Below are 10,221 nucleotides of genomic sequence, written 5' to 3' on the forward strand. Positions count from 1 at the left end.
GTGGGATCTTCCCAGACCGGGGCACGAACCCGCGTCCCCCGTATCGGCAGGCGGACCCTCAACCACTGCGCCACCAGGGAAGCCCCATCGTCTTGTTTTAAATGCACAGTGGCATGTGCAAATGCAAATGACTATATCTATTTTAAGAGGAATACACTGAAAAGTAATAGTATCTGAAATGTTCAAGGGGATGGGGACTTTATTTATCATGAAATAGTTAAATCTTTTTTACCTAAATGCCTCAGAAAAGGAAAAATAAATGGTTTCTTGAGATCAAAACATGAAACAAAGGCAGAAAAAAGCTTCTACCCTTTGCCTTGACTAAGGTGGCAAAACACTTTCTCCAAGGTTTCCTCCGTTATTTTAAAGAGATTGTTAATTGTTCTTCAAAGTATATTTGAGAAAAGAATTTTCTTAAAAAATGTTTTGATCTTGTAAAAACATAAAGGCAATATAAATCAAACAGTTGCTATTCTACGTCCAGTAGCAGCGGCCTGAGGTGCTATTTTCACTTATTGGCTCCCACTCACAGTGGTTGACTTGGCTTGGTTTCTAGAATTCCTTGGATTTATGTGGAGGCGCCACAAATCTCTTTCCATTAAATGAGCCCTACCCTTGAACTCTGGAGCAAGGTGTCACCGGTGGCCCATTCAGTTACCTACAACTCAATAGGGCTGAGGCTGGTAAAAACTCTACCAGGAGAGAAAACGTTAAGATATGATCAAATTTATAACAGATCTCCAAAAGTACTGCAATCCCCGGTTCTACCCGAAGACAGGGACTCCGCAAATAGAAGTTAGAACACAGAGCTACCCATTTACTGCAGGGCGTTCTCTGCCTGACGTATCTCAACCTTCGACCTGGCCTCCCTTTGACCTCAAATGCCCATTTCATTCTTAGTTTTAGGGATGCCAAACGTGTGGATGTCTGAACAAAAGCTGGCATCTCTTTTTTCTTATTACAGAGGAATCTGATCATCTCAATCTCCCCTGGACTTATCTTTTGAGTCCCTTTCCTCTTTCCTCTGACCAAACCCCGCTGTCCCGTCTGCCCTCCACATACTCACCACCCAAAGTGTCTGGGAAGCCACATTGGCTCCAAACATTGTCTGTAGATGCATAAAAAGTAGCTTTTACACCCCAATCTCTTTTGAGTCCCTTTCCTCTTTCCTCTGACCAAACCCCGCTGTCCCATCTGCCCTCCACATACTCACCACCCAAAGTGTCTGGGAAGCCACATTGGCTCCAAACATTGTCTGTAGATGCATAAAAAGTAGCTTTTACACATTTTTATACGTGCATATAACTACTTTGTGTATGAGGGTACTGTTATGATTCATAAAATATTGATTCATTTAAAATGGTTTTTGGATTCATAGTAAAAAAAAAATTGTCATATTTGGTTTTTTTTAGGCAGTTGACTCTAAGTGTTTTGCATACGTCAAAAAGATTCTGAAACTTACATTACTACTATGTTCAGACTGTCTCACCCTAACAATAATACATCTGTTTCAATACAATGAGGGAAAGTTTGATGTAATATTTGAAGTACGCAATCAAGGGGAAAGGGCTGATTTATTATTTCCAATGGTTGTTTTAGTCTCAGGTAGAATTTTATTTGATCTGTGTTTTAGTCTGTCTCACTTAGTTGAAAGTTTCTACAAATACCATATTACTCTGATTATGAACCCACACTAACCTAAGCAACCGAGTTTGACTTTCATCCAAAACACCATGAGAAAAAAAAAATTTAACTGCTCATTGCCTTTCCACACATTTCCTTATTACTCAATAAGGAGTAATTACTTATTACTCATGACAACTGTTCATAATATAAGCAGAAGAGTTCTTTAGACCCAGATCATTCCAGAGGTCATATTAGAAAATAATTTCAAATGACTGGAGTTTTGGTCAAGTAGAGAGTGATTTATATGGACTATATCTTAAATATAGGTAGCTATGCAAGTTAATAAAATGTAGCAAAACATTCCAATAATCAAAGTGCAGTTAAGTAACAGTAAGTCAGTCCAAACTTCTATACTTGAAAAAAAATAGAGCAATACCTGATTAAGAAAAAGCAGGCATATACTAACTAGGCATGAAGGTACAATCAAATTCTGGAGTCAAATGTTTGAAAGATTAAAGAGGATAAGCAATAAGTCTGCAAGGAAGATATGGAATCTGGCAAACTTACTCCCACGGCTTAGCCCAGGAACGTGTGTTCTAAGATCCCATAGTCACTTTAGGAATCACTGTATCTGCAAGTATCTGGGTCAACAGAAGAGTTAGGTCCCAGTCCCGTCAGAAATATTCTTTCACTTTCTTTAGGGGATACAAGCAAAGCTGATATGGTGGGGAAGAGAGTTTTGTTTGAAGGTCAACGGGGAACCTCCGCAGATACGAAAATCAGATGTTCAGTAAGTGAAGAAAAAACTAGCCAACAAACCAAATAAATGATGTGGGAAGAGAAAAAAATATTAAGGAGCAACATTTAACTGGAGAAAAAACAGTTTTCTTTGAAAAAGTAGAAATTAACTTGGAAACATAAAAGTGAAAATGAAACATGACGGGGAATTCAGAAGGCTGGATTTTACTGTCTCTAAGCCTTGGCTCAGCTGCTCACCCATAGCTCCTGGGTTATCTAACTTGTCGGCCTTGTCTATAAAGCTGTCACTGTGGGTGATAAAATGGACTCACCTGCATTACAGAAGCTGAACAAAAGGTATGTTGCTAGCATGGGACAACATGAATTTTTACGAAGTGTTTTTGTTTGTCTGTTTTTTAAAAAGGGGCACAAGAATCTGAACAGTGAGTGGGTGTTGCCCCCCTACAGAGAAAAGCCTAAGAAGGAAACGCAGCTGAGTTATTTATACAAAGAGAGTTAACGGCCAGAGGTTATGTCATAGAAAACCATCAAAACTGTTTAATTGACATGATGGTGTGAAAAAGACAGCGTAGGTGGCAGTGTTGAGCATGGGCGAACGTTAGTGATAAGGAATAAATAAAGAGGTAATTAATTTAAGGTACTAAGTGTTTAAAGGAGTTTATACCTGAGCGTAATGAAAATAACAACGGTAACAGTAACAGCAAAGGAGAAACAAGGATCTCTTTTTGTACAGTTAAATGATGATACCAGAGAATATGCCACAAAGAAATGAAACTGTAGAAAATACGAATAACATCAGAATCAGGTACAGGGTTAGGGTTAAACTTGCCCACCAGAGTCCAATGTCAACAAAGCTAACATGTATTTTGTAACGCTAAAAAGAGATAAATTTAAGTCAAACAACAATAAATAATATTTATACAGCGTGCATGATATTCCACAAATATGGAGACTTTCCCCCCAGGGGTTTATGCGGGTTAAAATGTGAACATCTTTAAAAATATTTAAACAAATCATTCAACTTTCAGAGTGATTGTTTCAACATGCTTGTTGCTCCTCTGCTTAAAATTCTTCAATATCCCCCATTGCTCACAGGAAAAAGATAGATTACCTTCTAGAAGCCCCTATGACCAAGGTCTAGACACGTATCTCCCTTCTTAGTCCCCGTACCCAAACGATAATTTCTTATACATCTTTAAATGTTTAATCCTAACTCACACTCTAGTGCTTTTGTGCTTCTTTTCTCTCTGAGCTCGCTTGTTTACCTGATGTTCACATATTTACCATAAGAATCAGATGAAAGATTACCTTCTCTTCAAAAATTTCTCGGATACTGCAGGCAGAATTTAGTAGCCTCTCCTGTGTGGGCTCACAGTCCTATTATAATGATTGGTTTACGTGTTTGTGATCTGCATGTAAATTAAAGAAGTTGAAGAAGTCCTCAATAAATGGACAGACATATCTCATTCATGGGTTGGCGTCTCAATATTGTTAAGATGTCATTTGTCCCCAAATTGCTATATAGATTTAAGGCAATCCCGATCAAAACCCTGATAGAAAATTTTGTAGAAATTGGCAAGGTGTTTCTACAATTCTTATGAAAATGCAAAAGACAGCATAGCCAAAGCAACTTTGAAAAAGCAGAACAAAGTTGATAGTAAACACTATTGGGTTTCAAGACATATTAACTTACTACAATTAAAAAATTATACTTATGGAAGTAAATAGAGAAATAGATCAATAGTACATAATAGAGAGTCCAGAAATGGACCCACACACGTATAGACAACTGTGCTTTGACAAAGGTACAAAGGCATTTCAGTAGACAAAGAATAGCTTTTTCAAAAATGGTGCTGGAATAATTAGATATCCATATGCACAAACAAAAAACAAAAACAAAAGCTAACAAAAAACCCCTACTTTGCTCAATATCTTGTACCATATGCAAAGAATTAACTCCAAGCAGATTTTAGGCCTAAATGTAAAAGTTAAAACTATACTACTTCAAGAAGAACACATTGGAGAAAATCTTTGTGACTTTGAGTTAGTGAAATTGTTCTTAGATATGACCCTAAAAGTACAATCCATAAAAAGAACAAATCGATTTTTAAAAAGTCATCAAAATGATACATGTTTGCTCTTCAAAAGTAACTGGTAAGAGGATAAAAAGATAAGCCACAGGCTAGAATAAAACTTTTGCAAAACATATATCTGAGAAAGGATTTATATCAAAATATACAAAGGACTCTCAAAACTCAATAATAAGAGAGCAAGTAACCAAATTAAAAGTAAAATTTGGACAAAAAATTTGAACAGACACTTCACCAAATATATGGATGGTGTAGGGGAGAAAAATCTTTTCCTTCATGCTCTTAGGCACTGCATCTATGGCCTGAGTATCACACTGACAAAAGACAGATTAACAAGAGGAAAAGGCATATAAATTATACCCACGGTTTTAATTTTATCTGCATGGAGAATTCACAGGAAAGAAGTGAAAATCCAGAGGCAGTTAAACTCAGAGCTTATATATCATTTAACAAAGGGTGATACCTTGTACAGAGGTGAAGAGATAAAAGAAAAGAAGGTTTGGGCTCCTGGGGTTGGAAAAGCTGACTAGGAAACTCTGGTAGATAAGGATTGTTTAGTAAGGTGTGTTATGCAGATAAGAATTGTTCTCCGCTTTCTGGTACAGGAGAGAGGAACGCCTTCACATATGGAAATTTATGTCACCTTTACAAAGGGAAATTTATGTCCTGCTTTTTAGGCAGAACAAGAGAGGGCAGAGAGCTCTTCCTGTGTCTACTACTTCTCAGTTACCTTCAGCTCAAGATAATCCTTACGCCAAAGTGGCAGAGTTTGGGGTGGCATATTCTACTGCACTTCAGTGGCAAGTAAGCATATTATAACACGTTCAATATCATTATAATTAGGGAAATGCAAATTAAAACCACAATGAGATGCCACCACAAACCTATTAGATTGGCTAAAATTAAGAAAAAAAAAACAACTAAACCTACTATACTAAGTGTTGGAAAGGTTGCCATACATTGCTAATGGATATTTAAAGTAAAGCCACTCCAAAAAAAGTTTAACAGTTTATTAAAAAGTTAAGCTATGCCTACAATAGGAAAAGAGAAATAATTTTCCTAATTTTCCTCTACCCTTCTGAGTTCTTAGCTGAGACTCCTGTATTAAAAGACAAATTAAGGGGCTTCCTGGGTGGCGCAGTGGTTGAGAGTCCGCCTGCCGATGCAGGGGAACCGGGTTCGCGCCCCGGTCTGGGAGGATCCCACATCCTGCGGAGCGGCTGGGCCCGTGAGCCATGGCCGCTGAGCCTGCGCGTCCGGAGCCTGTGCTCCGCAACGGGAGAGGCCACAACAGTGAGAGGCAGTGAGAGGCCTGCGTACCACAAAAAAAAAAAATAAATAAATAAAGACAAATTAAGAGGAAAACAAATAGAAGTTTACTAAATGTACACCTCAGGAATACATAGGAGATACTAAGGAAAAATGAGTAACTCCCTAAGGTGGCTTAGAACTCCAGCTTGAATATCATCTTTAGCTAAAAACAAAAGAAAAAAGAAGTGTGTTGGGGGGCAGGGGCAGTTATGGGGAGGTACCTGGAGAAGCATGATAAACAAGAAAGTTTGTTATGTAGATTTGTCAGTGCCTTCTCCAGTGATAAAACTCTCTTGGAGAGTTCCTTTATAAACGTAAATTTCTCTCAGGAAAAAGTAACTTCTACTCTGTGTTCAGAGCTTCTCTTCTGTCTGTTCTTTCTCAAGACAATCAGCTCAAAATAATCCTAATCCTTTCAGAGTGGCATATTCATCCTGCTACTCTTCACCCTTCAGTCACAATTCAGTCACTTCACTCCTAGGTATTTACCCAGGAAAAGAGATCATCTATGTCTATCCAAAACTGGTCACATACTGTTCATTGCAGCTTTATCTGTAATAGCCAAAAACTGGAAACAAGTCAAATGTCCATTAATAGGTGAGTGCATTCACAACCTGTAGTATATACTAAAAAGCATGCCACTCGGCAATGAAAGGGAAGACCTATTGTAACCTGTGACAACATGCATGAGTCTCGAGACAACTACCCTGAGTGAAAAGCCAGACCTAAAAACGTACCTACTGAATAATTCCATTTATATAGCACTCTAGAAAATGAAACTAATTTATAGTGATGCAAAGTAGAACAGTGTGTGCCTGCAGAGGGGAGGAGCAGGAGTGGTGGAGAGAAGGAATTACAAAGCAGGGGGAGAAAACATTTGTAGATGATGAATAGGTTCACTGTCTGGATTGTGGTTGAAGGGGTTGAGAAGGAGCCTCCCCAAAATGTGTCACTTTGGCATGTGGATTATCTTGAGCTGAAGAAAATCAAGGCTTAAAGACTCTCGAGAAGCTTTTAACCTCCTCCTTAACTGCCTAAAAGAATTTGGATAGAGGGTCTAGTATAGGAAGAGGGTGATCACCAGGGATAACTACAAAGAATGTGAGCAGGTGTGGTGGCCTGGGGAGCTCAGGACAGCCTGTTTGTTCAGATTCCTCTCTGCTCCCCTTGTCTCCAGATGGCAGGACCAACATTTGTTTACCAGACATTTGCTCCTCCCTTCTTCCAGTAAATTGTCTTATTCCCTCTTTGAAGTCCCAAACCCTTACCCTCTCTGCTTAACTCAGGATGGTGTGTGTATAAGCCTCAATTGCCTGACTACCCATGGGTCTCCTATCCTCATGGGGCTCCCGTACATACATAATTAAATTTGTTTTTCTCCTGTTGATCTGTCTTATGCCAATTTAATTATTCGAACAACCAAAAGAACCCAAAAGGGTAGAGGAAAACTTTTTCCTCCCCTTTGTGGTCACGGTTTCACAGGTGTGTACATATGTCAAAATATCAAATTTTACATTTTAAATATTGCACTGTATTGTATGTCAATTATATCTCAATAAAGCTGTTTAAAAAAATAATTAGCACCTAAGGAAAGCTCTCCAGATGATGGAAAAAGGGGGAAGGGAATTATAATGAAATAATACTATTTCTCTATTTCTGTGGGTGGTATCAAGGCAAATATGAATAAAAATAAGAAGATTAATTCTCCCTCCCTCTCCCTTTGGCTCCAGAATTTTTTCCTTTGTCCTTTTCAAATGTTTGTAAATCTTTATAATGATTAAATAAGTCTCTGCCAGCCTCACAACTAGGGAATGTTTCCTCAACGTTCTGTGAGCCATCTTTTTGAAATGCAAACGTTTAGGGAGATAGCAGCCCTATCTCCTCAGTCCTGTGGGCAAGAGTCTAATTTCCCTGCAGCCTCCTGGACTTAGTAGAAGTTTGTTTCTCCTCTGGATAAGGTCAACACAGGGGTTCTCCCCAATTATCATGATAAAGTTAGGGTGAATTAGGTGTGACAAAAGGTGCTATCAAGTCCTCTTCCTTGAGGACCAGTGATGTTTATCATGAGAACATACATATAATGGGTTATATCTGCTTGGTGTTATAGAGAGGTGAGGTTTCTTTCCGCCTTGGCCTTGGCAATCTCTTAAGCCAATTGCCTGTGATGTGTATCACATTCTGGTTTAAGATTTATTCACTAATAGAACTGATTTATTTTCTACTACCTTTGTAAAGAGGTTTTCTGGGTTAAAGATTTTGTTTTTAATTGTATTTCAACAGTTGATACACTGACTCTTTTAAGTTTGAATTTTTAACTTTAATGTTTAATTAGAATTCAAACAAACTTAGTCATTTATCTGGGGCTTTGTGTTCCAAGGTTAAAATTATAAAGCAAAAATAGAATTGTATTCTTTTCTCATGGAACATAATTGCCAAAGAAGAATCAGGTCTGTTTTAAAAAGGGTGGTGATAGTCTTGAAGATGTGTAAACACATCCCCTTTATCAGTTAATTGCACCCCTTTAGAGTCACGAGATTCATAGAACACTGTTATCTGATTTCAGCAGTTTTCTCTAGTGTTTATTCTTGATATATAAATATTTTATAAAAGAAAATACCATAGAGAAGTTGAGTTTATTTTAGCTAGTTTAATCTTTCTACTTCATTTTCGCTAAAATAAATCAAGTTCTGTATAGAATGAGGTCTTTTGAACAATTGTTATTAGAATGATTAATGTTAAAAAGTTATACTTAATGGATTTGCTTGATTTCACACAATTGTTATATGTGTCTGACATATTTGACTTAAATTCCAATTGAATTTTGCCCTAAAGTGAAGACTGGGAGGTAACTAAATTCAGGTAGCTGAAGTTCAAAACTAATTTTTACAACAAACACAACCTCTAGTAAATACTTTTGAAATTATTTTTAAAGTAATTGTAAAAATAAAGTGGAAGGCTATTCTTTGTTTACATGTATTCAGAAATAATCTCTCACCATTGACAATAATCATATACTCCGTTTTCTAGTGGTGACTTGTACCAAGTTCCTAGCTGATTAAACCCCTCGATAAGATTGGAGCAAAGATGAAGAACAGTTCAACTGATTTAGATTGAATAGCAAGCAGTTCTTTATAGGTAAGTATCAGAGCTAAAATCTGAGTCAAAACAACCAGATGAGAAGAACATTCAGTCAAACAGTAGTTGATTATTTCCTCAAGTTTGATGGCATATTAAGTTCCTTTAAAATCTAAGAGTCTGAATATTACTATTAAAGAAACATGGGACATAAGAGTTAAAGCATAGAAAAACAGAAATATTATTTCCTATTGTGACTGATTTCACCATAGTTTTATTTATTTAACCATGAGCTTCCGATGACTGTCCTAATTCTCTATGTTGCGTTTCAATTAAATTAGAATAAAAGTATTTTTTAAATCCATGCAAGTATAATTGAATTAAATTTATTTATTTATTTTTTTTTTTTTAACATCTTTATTGGAGTATAACTGTTTTACAATAGTGTGTTAGTTTCTCCTTTACAACAAAGTGTATCAGTTATACATATACATATGTTCCCATATCTCTTCCCTCTTGATTAAACCCCTCGATAAGATTGGAGCAAAGATGAAGAACAGTTCAACTGATTTAGATTGAATAGCAAGCAGTTCTTTATAGGTAAGTATCAGAGCTAAAATCTGAGTCAAAACAACCAGATGAGAAGAACATTCAGTCAAACAGTAGTTGATTATTTCCTCAAGTTTGATGGCATATTAAGTTCCTTTAAAATCTAAGAGTCTGAATATTACTATTAAAGAAACATGGGACATAAGAGTTAAAGCATAGAAAAACAGAAATATTATTTCCTATTGTGACTGATTTCACCATAGTTTTATTTATTTAACCATGAGCTTCCGATGACTGTCCTAATTCTCTATGTTGCGTTTCAATTAAATTAGAATAAAAGTATTTTTTAAATCCATGCAAGTATAATTGAATTAAATTTAGAAAAAATATCAGTTAAACCTTTCTCTTCTCTTCGGCAACATAACCGTTAGAGTTCATTCAATCCAATTCCCTAAGCATACAGTTAGTTCTTACCTGCAACAAACAAGAGTTGATTAATAGTAAAAACTAGCTACATACTTAATAGTTCATGTTCTCCAATGAAGCTTGGTCAGAATTAATGATCTCATTTTCATTACATTTTATATTATTTAACTTCCATAATAACTGACCTGTCATAGTTTGCATATCCTCCTGACCACACTCTACTGTTGAAGCAGGAGATATTCAAATAATGAATAAAATTTCTATTCAAAAAGTACATTTACATCTCTTCTCAGAGCAAAATAAAAATATTGCTATTAATGGCTCCTTTCAAAAGTGTGGTCATTCAACATTCAATGAGAATGGAGGAAACTTAAATGCATATTAT

The 10,221-nt window shown here is 36.5% G+C and overlaps 1 long non-coding RNA gene across 1 annotated transcript in view; it reads left to right on the top strand.

The window, feature by feature from the left end:
* Positions 1 to 8,874, top strand: part of LOC102989493 (uncharacterized) — a 27,005-nt gene extending 18,131 nt beyond the window's left edge. Inside the window, exon 3 of the long non-coding RNA XR_448547.3 lies at positions 8,814 to 8,874. This is a non-coding gene — a long non-coding RNA (uncharacterized lncRNA). The remainder of the gene's footprint in view (positions 1 to 8,813) is intronic.
* Positions 8,875 to 10,221: the final 1,347 nt, after the last annotated feature.

Source organism: Physeter macrocephalus, chromosome 9 (genome assembly GCF_002837175.3).
Source record: "Physeter macrocephalus isolate SW-GA chromosome 9, ASM283717v5, whole genome shotgun sequence".
Taxonomy (NCBI): domain Eukaryota; kingdom Metazoa; phylum Chordata; class Mammalia; order Artiodactyla; family Physeteridae; genus Physeter; species Physeter macrocephalus.